This window comes from Eleginops maclovinus, chromosome 4 (assembly GCF_036324505.1).
Source record: "Eleginops maclovinus isolate JMC-PN-2008 ecotype Puerto Natales chromosome 4, JC_Emac_rtc_rv5, whole genome shotgun sequence".
Taxonomy (NCBI): domain Eukaryota; kingdom Metazoa; phylum Chordata; class Actinopteri; order Perciformes; family Eleginopidae; genus Eleginops; species Eleginops maclovinus.
In genome coordinates, this window is record NC_086352.1 from 21,699,235 (window position 1) to 21,712,402 (window position 13,168).

Here is a 13,168-nt window from a genome sequence, read left to right on the forward strand (position 1 = left end):
GGGTGTATTTACCAGCGGTCTTACAAGCTTTTACCTCCAGGAAACAAGGGGCTGATCTAGCTCATATTTTACAATGATTCATCTCGCTTAGTATCAACCACGAGGCATGAATGCGATACAACCAAATTAAGGCCGCTCAGCCAGACAAACAAGCTGGGGAATTTCAAGCCAGTGCCTGTTTTTTTTGTTCTTTTGGCTGGTGAGCCACTGCAATGTATTGCTATATTAAGACATATTTCTTAAAGCTGTTTTTCATGTTGTAGCTGTTGTTTCCCTTCTTTCATTTGTGTTTGTTTTAAAACACAGCAAAGTTAAAATACTGCACACTGATACATTGAATGTGTATTTGCTGTATAGAACATCACAGCAGCTCTTAAACCAAAGTGTAGTGTTTTTGTATAATCAAATCAGGCTTACATTGTCAAATAACTGAGAAAAGTACATATTTGACCACGTCAATAACAGGTCTGCATCTAAACAGCATCACTTACCATTGTAATTCTTATTTGAACGCATAGAAAGATTCATATATTGGACTTATATTATATTCATAAGCAGCCTTACATCCTTTGAGCTGTTTGATCATTTAAAACAAAGATCACTTCTGCAGAGAGTGTTTTTAGTCTGCGCAGACATTGTATGCCCTGCCATGGCTGGCAGTGTCTGTTCTGGCTCTCCTCAAGTGAATCAAAAAGCCCCAGAGGGACAAAGCCAGAAGCTTATCCATTGTGTATGGGGGAACAACGGAGAGAGCACCCTGTGAGTGCAATGAAGGGGAGAGCAAGCTGGACACTGACGGGTCTACTAAGCTCCAGGGAAATTACACAGATACATGCTAAGAAATTGGACTGAAACACAGAAGAATCTTCTGTTCTCTGATTCTCCATTTTCATCTGTTCTACATGCTGAATTTGTAATGTCCATTATCTTATCGATCCCATCATCAGCCAGAAAGAAAGATACTGCAGGATTGTTTTATATGACTGCGAGATTAGGTGGGGTATTCCCCGTTCAGTAAAAATGCTTTATTTATTTTTTATTAAACAACTTTTTCTGTACTGGAGTTCAAGATAATTCCAATGTTTGTTTCTGTAATGATCTGTACTTGCAGATATGTTATACTTTTTCAAAATGATCAAGGTACAATTGGAGATGAAAGATGTAAACTATATATATATATGTATTGTTTATATTATGGCCACAATTTCCTTTTCCTTAGATGTTTTTAATGTGTATACTTCAATGGATTTAAAATATTTGGTAGCACTCAGGGTTAGTTACATGAAGAATTTTCCTAAGACAGTATTTTATTCACAAATCTGTATTTATGTTACAAACTGGGAGCAGTCAAAATATGTGCTTTAAAATGACAATACTATGTAACTAAAAGATTGCCATGCATGCATCAGTATTCAGAATTGAATAAAAGTGTGCTTTATGAAAGTAGGGCCAGATCTTTACATTGATTTGAGCTTATAGCAGATACAGTTTATGTATTTGTTTTATTCTGTTTATATCAGTTTTGACAAGTAACAATACATAGCATTAAATAAATGCTAATCCAGGTTGGATGTAATATAGAACAATGACACCATAATATAGTTATTTAAAGATGCTAATATGTCTGCTTTTTAAGTTTGTTACTTTTATGTAATTAAATATCTGAATATATCTTTTCCCCCACTTCTGAGTAAAAGACTCAGCAAGAATTGCAAGAATATCTATGAAGCAAGCAAGCCAATTACCTTACGTTTCTGAATCATTTATTGTAAGTATAAGTCATAGGTGACAAAAAGAACTATTCAGAACTCTAAGAACTATTAAGCATTATACATATTCCCACAGACACTTGGGAAACTGGTACTCTGACACACTGTAAGAAAAGACGCAAAAAAAAGAAATCCATGTTCAGAAGAGTTCAGATGACTTTCTCCTGAGACAGAATAGGATTGTGTGAAGCTCTGTCTCTCTACAGCACCTAGACAGTTTTCTGCTCCTGTCTGTGTTTGAGGGGTAGTGATGTGTATAATAATTCTCATCATGGCAGGTTCAGTACTAGATAGGAACGACTAAGATAAAGGAAAATAAAAAGTAAAAGTGCAGAAAGATGGTCTGACATTGAGAAGGAAAGGGCAAAACAGGTCTGTGTGCAGGTCAGAGAGTAAAAGGAAAGAGCCCCATAAAAAAGATTGGTTACACCACTACAGTATGACTAGGCTATGATCTTTAAATGAGTCACGGTAAAGACGTATGTCTATATTTCCTTCCTTCCATCCATTCATCTGTCCATCAACATACATCTAACTTTTCATCCATCCACCCATCCACCTACCCACCCATCGATCTATACCTACCTGTCTACGTACTTACCTATCAACCTATCTATCTACTTACCTATGCATAGATATATACAGCATGCTGTATATTGATTTAGTGTCTTAGAGCTATTGTAACGCAGCCATTCAAATTGCATTCTAAAACAAGATAGATTGTAGTGCGCACAAAGCTGTGCCAAGCAGATAAATCAATTAAAGTGACCTGATCTGACAAGTAGCCACGTCCTCAAACAGGCTTGATATGAAAACACACATTCATGAGACTCATGCCTATCTCTATCTCACAATGGGGCCTTTTTTCCATAAACTCTGATTAAAAGACAGGTCAACAACGGTTCAAAAGAACAAGCTGACCTTTAATTTCATGTTGGAAAATAGATGATAAAATCTCTTCTTTGTCTTTTGCGGATGGACATTTTTAATCATAATTCAAATCAAAAGACAGTCAGATGTATACCTTAATTCATTCTGATTGTATTTGAAAACAGAATAAAAGAGAAATTATCCTACTGAGGGTTTCATTCCAATCAAGAATCTCAAACATTCAGGATAGATACACCATTTCTCATTTGTCTATCTATACATCCCTCCATCTATCCATCCACACGGACATGGACACCCATCAGCCATGAATATAATAAAACCTTCTTTCATGTTAAGCCAATGCATTTGTCTGTGAGCTGACCCTCATCGGTGTCACTGCCACACCTCAGGCCATAGAGGGCTTATCATCTCCCCCCTAAAGATTGTTTCGCTGTTACGCTGTGGAGATCTAGAATAATAAACTCAGACCTCTACTTTGAATCTAAAAACTCATCACAAAAATTGCTTTTAATGTGTAGAAGATCTTTCTAATCTGCCTTTTGTAATACTGAATATAATTCCTGCACTTTATTTTTGTACATGTTTGAATGCTGTGTGTCTTTGTTGTTGTGATTTTTCTGAATGTTTGGCACCTTAAAAGGAGTTGCTCTTCTTTTTTCGCTGTACGAGTAGAATGACAATAAAGTATTCTATTCTGATCTATTATACTCATTACCGAATCTTGACCAGAGAAACAATTAATTTTAGCCATCAACAGCTACTCTTCAATTTACATTCTGGTTTGTTTATTATGAAATGACAGCCACATACAGCACTGTTAAATCCCACTGCTATTGCACTCATAAAAAGGCAACCTGCATCTTGTGTGTGAGACTGTGTGAGTACATACCATCCTGTATACACCTATTTTGTATCTGTACAATGTGTGTTATGAAATACAAAATAATTTGAAAAAGTGGTCTTATCAAAAGAGATCCAAGATGATTTTCCCAATGGAAAGGCAAAGACTGACGAGACAATTAAGATACTAAAACCAATAATCAAAGATTCAGGAACCTCTAACCAAATATTTTTTGGAGCTGAGGACAAAGTAAATCCTTTGCAGAGTAGAGGACAGCCTAGAGGATATTTGTGCTTTACTCATCAGTGGCTTTCATCTTAAGGGTCACTTTCTAACTATCAATCATCAGGTCTCAGTCTTTAATCATCTCAAGTATGTGCTCTCTTTTATCAAACCACAGAGGGAGTTAAATAGTACGGCTCCTAAAATACTATTTGTCTCAAGTACATAAAAATGTTTTAGTTTTTAATAATTTGTCTTGGGAAATAATGTTGTACTTAGCAGTACAGCTGTGAATAGTGATCTCCTAAACATTAGTTTGATAGGCCCTGTTTCTGTTCTCATTATCCCATTGTATAATCAATTAAGGAATTAAGCAAACAGATATAATAGGGAGAAAAAAAGGAAAAAAGGGGTAAGTAACAGAAAGGAAGGGAAGGGAAGAGAGAGCGATTTGTGCAACACACAGGGAAGAAAGGCAAAGCTGAAATTCCACATGTGTTTTGTGAGCATGTAGCGAGAAAGGTAAGCCGTATAAGAGTACAATCCTTTTGTTTTCCAAGGTGTGGAGCGCTTGGTTATCATGATAACCCTTCACTGCAGCTGTCAGATGATGAAGATCAGCATGCAGAGACAGAGAGAGGGAGAGAGAGAGAGAGAGAGACACACACACACACACACACACACACACACACACACACACACACACACACACACACACACACACACACACACACACACACACACACACACACTTACTCTATCAGTCTATCAATATCTCCCTGTCTCTCTGTCTCTTTATATCTCTGTCTCTCTCAATTCAGATCACTTTAAATCTGCTACATTGGCATGACAGGTAGGGGATCCACTGAACAATGCCAAAGAGCATACAAAGGATCAAGACAAATAATGGGACAATACATTTCAAAATTATGAACAGAAAATGTATAAATATGCATCAATCAAAAACTGTCAATATCAATTGTGTCCTTGCATAGCAATATATAAATCCATAAGATGTATTTATTCAAATTCGCTGTAAAGCAACAGAGTACAATGCTGTATGGATTAGTTGGGTTGCAACAGATATAGATGCAGTAGATGTTCTCCTGTATTTTATGCTATTTTGGAATATACTCTTCTTCTCTTAATCACAAACACCTTGAGCTCTATTAACACTTCAAAAGGTGAAATGTTGAAATGTTAGCCGTAATGACATACTGACACATCAGACTAACATGTTTTATTTTTATACATTTTTCAAAAGCTAGCAAAATGTAAGTGTGTCTTTCCTCAATAGCGAAATGAGAAGAACAGTTTTTGTGTCAGTAATGTCTTTCTGTGCCTTCACCTTGCAATGGCTAGTCCATCTGTCTTTGTCTGCCCCACTCTATCTGTCTGCCTCTCTCACACTCAACAAGCCTTGTGGCCTTTTACAACAAATTAGCATCCTTGTTAGTAGTGTTTGATGTGAACGGGAACTTGACAGTTTCGGTTTCTTCAGAGAACAGAGGTTTGTTCTGTTCATAAGGCCCTGCTCCACTGGACTCGATTACAGGATCTGTGCTCACAATAGCTTTTTCTTTCCGTCGTTCTTGTAAAACACACTATTCATTCCAACATGCAACCCTATCTCCTACACAATATGTTGATATACCTTGGATTTCTCATATATCATTTTTGGGGGGAAATGTAATTGCTGCATGGTAACTTTCAATTACAATCTAGGAGTGACAAAGATTGCTCACATGCTGTTAGGTTTAATGATACATAAAGCAACTAGAATGGATATTCACTCGTATAACAAAGAATGAAATGACTATGCGAAAACAATGTGATAATGAGAAACTAACACTCTTTTCAACAAGCATTTTCAAACTCAACAACCTTCACAGTGTGATTTTAACACACCTGTAATGCGGCTGTGAAGAGTCTGCAGACATTGGCAATATACACACTATCTGACAATGTATTGCTGATGCTAATTAATGCTTTTAAACTAAATGTTTGGGTGTCAGTGTTGGACCTACATGTTATTTTTGTTTATGTCATCGATTATCCTGTCCTTGGTTGAAACTTGATGAAATCCTCAGCCCATAAAAAATAGTAATCTTTATTCCTCAATAAGCTGTGTTTATAGAAGTAAAATCCTTTCTGTTTAGAATTCTCTGAAGTAGAGAAATCATAAAGGCTTGATTTTTATCTAGAGAGGTTTCTGCTCTTGTTTCGCAACTTCCTTGTTAATTATATTTTAAACGTTTTTTTTTATGTTAAATGTTTTCATGAACGCACATCTGCAAAAAAAAACTTTTTCCACTCTCATATTATCTGTTTCACTTTTGTGAACAAACACAAATCTTAATATCACCAGAGAATAAATGTCACGTTCCCTACAAGAAAGTTAAAGTACTCTTACTGCCTCAGAGCGGAATAAGGATGTTGAGTTGTATTGGCTTCATCAAAAAATATCCCCTATGTTCTTTAGCACAAAAAAACATGTCCCTCCTGAAAACTATCAAAGCGATTTTATAGGATTTATCAGAGCTTACTTGTCACTCCTTAAGAAGAATTCATATTTATGTTACAGAAAGCTGTGTTAGGATGCACTATTACCAACACAACGAGTGGCACAACAAAAACAATTCCATTGATCTGGGAGGTATGAGAGGGTAAATGGTCTCAATGACACTCACACATTGGGCATTTAGCTGGCTGTTAACCTCAGACACATGACACATCTCATGAGGGTTTGTCCCCCCCCTTCTCTCTCTCTCTCTCTCTCTCTCTCTCTCTGAACCATTGGTTTCAGGTCAAGTTACTGCCTTTGCTTTGACCTCCCCAGGTAGGCTATCCACCAACATTTAGGCCTATCTATGTTTTGGTTTGTGTCTCCATCTCCATCCGTCTGTCTCTCTCTCTCTCCTAGGATTCTCTCCCTCAACATCCACACACACACACACACACACACACACACACACACACACACACACACACACACACACACACACACACACACACACACACACACACACACACACACACACACACACACACACACACACACACACACACACACACACACAAACTCCCGAGCACTTACCCTCATGATCCGGTAATGCGAGTCTAGCACTTGTACTCCAATTATTCTCCTGTACTTGTTCTTGAAAGGGTTCTTGCCTCTCTCTTAGCTAAAGAATGTCATGCCCCTTGTGATTTCTGCTGGGACTCTCAGAGGCCTTTCAGTGTTACTCTTTTCAAACTCATCCATTTTCAAATCCACATTCCAATGCCATTTGTCCTGAAATTGTTTGAATACAAACAGTTTATGATGGAGAAGATGTTCCAGTCTGGAAGTGTGAATCCTTACAGAGTCACCGTTGAAGACTAAGAATACTTTGTAATAAAAGAGTCAATACTTGCAAAATCCAGTGTCTTGAATATTAATGTGTTTGTTGTTATTCTAACATTAATTTGTATAGTCATCAAAAGGAGCTAGACATTTGAAAGAATGTGAGAAAAAAGGCAAATATGAAGGGAGAATATGTTTTATACACCAGTAAAGATAAGAGTTTGGATGTCTGTTGGACACAGCCTCTCATGCTATCATACAGCTAAGACAAAAGCCATGCCCTATGCATTAGCTGCACTATAAACATAGATAACCCCATTTCAAAGCCCCAGTTCTCTGTTAACCAGTTTCCACTTGATTTTACTAAAACATTAACAGGAAGAAAGACACTTTTATGCCACCTATAAAAAACTGCGTTTCTCTTTTTCCATCCAGATATAGACATAATCCTCGTATAAGGTCAACTCTCTGTATCTTTAATATCTGAACGAATAACATTTGTGTTTATGTTAGCAGCATTAGCACTGTAGTTGTTTTGTTATGTAACTCTTTTTTAGAAAGCTTGCAGAAAAGTGCCACGTTCTGATATCATGAATAAACTAAAGCTTTCAGCTTCATGCAGTAGTACATTAGTCTGCCAGGGAAACTGAGAGCATTGGTACTAAGTTACAGCAGTGTAGGGATATCTGTGCAGAGATAATCTGCCCTATCTATGTTGCACGTTTGAGGAATAATCTTCATCTTTTAGGGGTAGAGTGTCATCAAGAGCTTAAAAAACAGTAGCATAATAGTAGAGACAGGCAGTGCCATCAAGGCATCGCATGAAAGCCGCACATAGTATAAGCTCTCAGGGCCGTGCAGCATTAAAGGCTTCTCTACAGTCACAGGGTGACCATATGCTTGTACATTTGGTGAAGCCCCACGAACGCACACACACAGGCACTCAGGCACACACACACTGTACCAGCAACCCTTAAGAGCCAACTCACACAAGGTTCAGCTCTAACGTGTCTCCCTTCCGTCTGTTAGTCACTTCGGATGCATTTCCAACATAATCCATGAATCCATATACCTGAGGAACTTGAACAATTATTATAGTTTAAATTTTAAAAATGTTTCTATGCATTTCAGCTTCACATATATAAAACAACTACTCAACCATATGGCAGACTTTTAATGGCACGGTACTTCAACAAGTGCAGAGACAAAGGGTTCAATACTCAGTGCTCTACCATCTCCTGAAGTTGCGTCTCTCTTCATCTCGTTGTCTGTGTTTCTCTTTTGCACTCTGAACAGTAGTGGTCAGCATTAGTGGGCTGACATCCATTGTCCTGCAGAAGCAAGAAGATCCAGAGGATGTAAAAAGGAAATCTGTCCGGATATAACAGAGATGTGGGCTTTTCTCTGGTCACTTAAGCTAAAGAATAATCTTATTACTGAGTGAAGTCAACATATTGTACCAAGAGAAAGCATGGAAAGGCAGAGATAGTCACTCAAGTGAAATTCAAAAAGCCATTTTCCGTTTTTGCTGTACAACATCTGCCAGAGATGACTGATAAGATTTCCCAATTTGCTCAACTGACGGGATAGGAAAAAAATAAATATCCGGCAGATTCACTCCCTTTTTTTTCTTGCTTGAGACACAGATAAACAGTCATATATTTTTTTGAACTTATTATTTTTCATATTTTTTGTTGAAAAGTATCAACTCACATATGTATTTAAAGTTGAGCCATCTAGATGGTGCAGCTGTGAGATAGGTGTTTGTGTGTTTGAGACAGGGATGAGGCATGTTCTGACAGGCAGCTTGTGTCTGGTGTGAATAACACCTGTAACACTGCTGTTTCTTTTCCTGCTAATTAAAGATATTTGGATTTTTGGATGAGGATGAAGTAAGAGAGAGAAAGGGAAGTACGTTGGCTGGGGACAGAAAACAACAGAGAGCTTGCAGTTAAACACAGGGATTAATTTCCATGCCCTCTTTTTCTAGGGGTAACGCAATAATTGAACCCATTGCAAACTCAAACTCACATTTCCTGTTATGCTACACTTGTTTTTTTAAAGACACACTACAAATACACCCTACCTTCTTGCCAGAACCACAAGGGGGAAACATTGTCCATCAACTCCAAACACTCTACAGGAGCTTTTCTTTTTCCCTCTCTTTTTTACTTTGTCATTTGTGTGATTTTATGTTTGTCTTTCGACCCAGCACTACTCTTTCGCTCTCCCAGTAACATAATCAATATGCTCCATCCCTGTCAATCTAAAACTTAAAACTCGGTTACATCAAAGACCCACATCCATCATACATCTCAAGGTCACGGATGGACCGAGGATGAAGGGCCGAGATAAATGTGCGTGAGTGTTTTCCAGTAAGTGTGCCCGGAGAGAGAGAGAGACAGGGACTGAAGATTGAATGTGTGTGCCTGTGTGTTCCAGAGAGACACAGTCAGACACAGAAACAGCCACAAAGGCAGAGACAGTGTTGGGGGGCGACTAATGGAGGAGTAGCACAGAGCTCAGCACCACCCTAAGAGCCTCTGTAAGCCAGACTGAGTCGTGGTCTGAAATTAGCTGATTTTTCACTGTGAGCACTGCACATTATCTTGGTGTGGAATGGGGAGAGAAGAAGAGCGGAGGAGCACGGAAAGAGGAGGTGGGGGTCGACGTTTAACTTAACAAGATTAATATGTTTGCCTCATCTCTCTGGGTTTTATTTCCTTCTCCTTGCAGGGCCCTTGTCAAATCTCTTTGGACAGGCTCACACATGATGCTGGAAGGAGACCTGAAGGACACTCTGCAGAGTGTCAAGAAAAAGGAAAGAGGCTCCATTTTGCGACTTTATGATTAACATGGGTGTAAATGTATTTCAAAGCATGACGGACCTGCTCTGGTTGATTTCCATTTACTTTCTGCACTTGCCATTTGGATTAGAAACCATCATGTCTGTAACATAAATGAAGCTTTTATGTGAAATGGACAGTCAGCTGCATATCCCACACACTTTCAGGAATCAGTTGGACATCTGTGCATTTGTGTGTGTGTGTGTGTGTGTGTGTGTGTGTGTGCACGCGTGCGTACGTGCGTGTCTGTTTTTGTTTTTTTATACCTGCACAGATGTTTTGTGGTTAGCCAGATTAGTGAGCAATAATAAAATTAAATCTGAAGCCCAAAAGAAAAACCAAACATGCACATTAAGACCATATATCCATTATGATTACGTTGAGAATAACTGTGTATGTAGACAGAGTATTTCTCTGAGGAGATTAAAGAATACGTATGATGAGATTAAGGAGAGGGATGAAGCGATTAAGACTGACTACTTTAAAATGATTATGAAAGGCTTAGAAGGGTAGGTCACACACAGCATATTAGAGAGACACCGAGAGAGGCAGGACACAGAGCAATCTGGAGTTTTTGATCCATGGAAGCAACAAAGAAGAGCTAGCTGCGCTTGTTATTGTCTTATGTCAATAGCATTTTCAACAGTGTTGCTTGATATTACTGGGGAGAAAGCAAGAACAGAGGAGGGAAAACAAAAGAATAAAAAACAAGGCGTATGCACTCCCACATGACCTAGGAGAAACAATGACAATCAAATGGCCTGCAGCAGACTCCCCCCTCCCTCGCTCTCCCTCCCTCACTGTCTCCCTCTCCTTTTCTGTGTACTTTGATGTACAAAATAGCCCCAATCCATAAACAGCACCATTACTTTCACTGCCTACCTACAGTGCTCTCTCTCTTTCTTCTCTTTTATTTCCCATCACCCCATCCTCTATCTCAAACACACACAAACACTCACACACGCATACCAACACATTTTCCATTCTCTCCAAAGCTAGTTTCAAGGTATATTTTGCCAGCGGCTTTTTTGTGGTCATGGGTAATATGGAAGGGAGTAGAAAATTGTGGGTCGTCTATAGCTTCAATGCTCACAATCAGATACTAGAGGTTAAAATATAACGTATGACTGACAGAGACATATAGCATTTCACACTTCCTTCTTTCGTATCAGCACAACTCTCTTTATTGTTATATCATTCTGTCAAACCTTTCACACCTCAGAAGAAAGCAGTAGAGATATCAAGCTCTGACCAAACTGCCAAACATTGAACAATGGTACATTCCCCTTCCCTTGTATCTTTACATTTAATTGGGTACTCACAGGAACAATGTACAGTATTCACTTTATTGTGTAAAATGTACTGTGCATCCTTTTCTCAGTTACTGTGTTCCAATAATGGATGTGTAGTTGACCTTTGAGACTGCAACAGCTAAAGATGACGCATGTTTACATTTTGTTATAGGGAAGAAAATAGGCTGACATTGTTATAGCAGAGCATGTGATTCACTGCTAGTTATTTACAAACAGTCAGACGGTTTACAAACCATTACAGCAAATGTCGCCTAACAATGTTGATAGTCCGTTCTGTTGCAAAAAGGGGGGAAATGACTATATATATATATATGTATATATACATATATATATATATATTGGTATTTCGTTTGGTCAAAATGTGCCTTCATATTGGAGGTTTTGAGTCTTTGAAATGTGCATATGAATGATGACTACAGCTTAAAGGTTGGATGTTTAAAGGGAGGGGATGGAAGGGACATTGGCAACATATTCTTGGTGCATATTCTTCACCAACAACTTACAAACTGTTGACATAACCAGTGATAGAACAAAATTGTTGTAACCTTTTCTCTCCAAAGATAACGTTTAACATATTTTAGATAAAAATAAGCACTGGAAAAGGGGACTTGCCTCCAGGCTAATCAAGACAAAAAAATATAGCTTATGCCACTTCATAATACAAAAGACAAAATAACATGCAGAAAACAGTAAGTTCACTTTAAGGAGTCTAAAATGGGTCTCACTGTTCCACCTTTTTAGCAACAATCTTTCATGGCAACCAGTTTTTCTTATTTCAAAGCACACAAAGGGGCATCAAACGGCAAATTCAGGTCAGGCAGTGAGGTAGACAGGCAGCTACTGACATTTCATTAAAGCTGCTTGTCAATGAATGGAGCAGTTGTGTTGACTGGCATGTTAGGGAGATCTGTGTTATATCTGCTGCGCGCCGTTACTTAAGCTTACTGTAGCTGAACATGTTTTAGATTCGTTAAATGAAAGCCTCTCCACATTTTGGCAGTTATAGTAAAGGATATTGAGTGCTATGCATATTTAATAGGACAGGAGCCATCATTTCCTAACATCAAGATTAATAAAACATTCCATTATTTGGTCAGAATTTCCAAATGAGGTTGAATTTTCAAACCAAAGTAAAACCCAGGGCAGATAAATGTATGTTTTCAATATGACTAATATTTACCCTATGATATCAATTTAATTATCTGTGTATGAGCTGATATTGCAAGTATTTAGTGGTTCTTTACATTATGCCAATAGAGAAATATTTAATATGTTCAGCTAATGGAAATCCAGTACGCATTTAGAAGACATGTCAGTTTTATCACCCTGATTTCAATTATCCTTCTCGTCATGCATACAAAATGCATATGGCACTGATGTTCTCCTACTCCAACCATGGCAACCTGCTGACCGTGAACCCATCACATATTATACTAGGGTCTTTTTCTCTTGCTAAAATTGGTGGAATTGGAAATATGTAATGACCTTGAGCAGATATAATGGCACACTAATAACAACAGGGCAAAGAAAAACAAAGATTTCTGAACAATTTGAGGTAAAATGAAACAAAACAACTCCCTAAACTAACCTAAACTGTTGCATATCAGCACCAGTCAAACTGCCATATCCAAAAATATAAATTGTCACTTCTTTAATATAAAACACAGCATGCAAAATTCAGCCATTGTTACTAAAGCATCTTGGTGATTGTGAGTGGCTTATCACAGCACAACATGAGTCACCTGCAGGTTTCATTTAGCTGAATGGCCTTCATGTCACATATCTAAGGACATTGGTGCTGGCTTGGCAAAATGATATGGATGAGTAATGGGATGCCGCCCACATCCGGACACTATGGAAGGTGAGGGGCTGCTGCCAAGCCCCAGTCCCTGTTGACCTCTCCTTCCTGTGCACTCAGCAAATTTGCAGACGACACCCCC

General features: G+C 38.3%; 1 protein-coding gene across 3 annotated transcripts in view; it reads right to left on the minus strand.

Annotated features, from left to right (window-relative positions):
- Positions 1-13,168, minus strand: part of LOC134863879 (protocadherin-9) — a 173,326-nt gene that overhangs the window by 67,285 nt on the left and 92,873 nt on the right. The gene's annotated exons all lie outside the window — the stretch shown is intronic.